The following is a 1,903-nucleotide window of genomic DNA, read 5'->3' as shown; positions in this document are numbered from 1 at the left end:
CGCAACCGACTGGTCGTACATGTGGCTGCCCTACAATGGTAAACCGAATCAAATAAAAGTTGAACAAGAGTTACACCAGAAGTACATAGTAACAAAGTTAGAGGGAGAAAATGAACCAGTAACATATAATAGCAGCATTATTGGCAATTACACGGTAGATTATTTCCTCGGCAATTTCAATTTTCATGCGTCACCCTGTTTAGAACACTTTGTTTTGTCCCAAGTCGAAAATTTTTCTCGAACTGATAGTTCGAAATGTATCAATTTTTTAGATAAACCCGTAAATAAATCTTTGTTTTGGAAATTATTTTTTGATGGTTCTAGATCTAACCAAGGAGCAGGAGCACGATGTGTTCTGATTAGTCCATAAGGAGATAAAATCATGCTCACATGCAGACTCGAATTTGATTTCACAAACAATACAGCAGAATACGAGGCTTTGGTTCAAGGCCTGTACAAAGCAATCGGGTTAGACGTCAAGTATCTTCAAGTTTTTGGAGATTCTGAGATTGTGGTTAAACAGGTACGTAACACTATACATTGCTTATCAGGTCATTTAAAACACTATCAATCCTTAGTATAAGATCTGACTGAGCATTTCATAGCATTTAATATTTCTTCAATCCCCAGACTCCAAAATGCAAGTGCAGACCTTTTGGCTAACGTAGCTTCTAAGCTTATTCTGTCCGAAGATTTTAGTCCAGATAGATTCTCAATAGAATTAATCTTTAGACTGTCCATTCCTGCCAACATCACAAATTGGAGAGTATTCAATGACGATCCTGATATCGTAAACTTCCTCACGTCTGAAGGATCTTACTCCAATCAAATAATTGACGAAGACCAGCACGATCGACAATTGCAACAAAATAGCACTAATAATGCTATACCTAAGTCGGTGGTCAAGTTATAAGACTTGTACGATTTGAAAGATCGGTTTAAGAGGTCTACCAATTCAAAACTCCAAAGTTCAACCTCGAACTACGAATTAGTAAACCTACGGACCAATGCTAAACCACAAAACATTAATCTAGGCCTCGGCCTAGCCCCTAAAGAGAAACTAGTGTATATTCGTCTTTTGAGACAATATAAAAATGTTTTTTCCTAGAATTATGATGAGCTGAAAACATACGACACTTCCATCATCTAGCATACTATTCCCATGATCGATAATGAAAAACCTGTCCAACAAAAGCTGAGAAAAATCCACCCCAATTTAGAAAATCAGATAAAAACTGAGCTCAATAAGTTATTGAAAGCCAGAATAATATTTCCCATCAGACATTCCAAATGGGTCTCCAATATGGTACCTGTTAGAAAGAAAAACGTGGATATTAGGATTTGCATTAACTTTCGGAACCTTAACAAAGCCTGTCAAAAAGGCAATTTTCCTTTACCTCCTATGGAACAGATATTGCAGGCAGTGGCGGGCTTCGAATTAATGTCTTTCTTGGATGGATTTTGAAGATACAATCAAGTGTTGGTACATCCTGATGATCAGTTGAGAACTACGTTCAGAACTAAATGGGGCACGTATGCATATCGGAAGATGCCATTTGGTTTGATTAATGCTAGTGCCACATTTCAGAGAGCCATGGACATCGCATCCAAAGGTTTGGTCAATAAATCTGTAGTAACTTATTTGGATGATATAACAGTGTACTTGAAGAAGCGAAATGACCATCTCAAAGATCTGAAACAAATCTTTCAACGGTGTTTAAGGTATGGAATTTCACTTAATCCAAAGAAATCTTTTTTCGCACTAAGTGAAGGGAAATTTCTAGGATTCATAGTGTCAAAATCCATTATTCACATTGATCCCGACAGAATCAAAGAAATTTCTGAAATATCCCTACCTCATAACAAAAAATCCATGCAATCTTTCCTTGGTCAAATCAATTTT

The sequence above is a fragment of the Pinus tabuliformis genome, chromosome 6 (genome assembly GCF_031772625.1).
Source record: "Pinus tabuliformis cultivar Carrire ecotype Pingquan chromosome 6, CPIR1, whole genome shotgun sequence".
Lineage (NCBI taxonomy): Eukaryota > Viridiplantae > Streptophyta > Pinopsida > Pinales > Pinaceae > Pinus > Pinus tabuliformis.
This window is presented reverse-complemented; position numbering follows the sequence as displayed.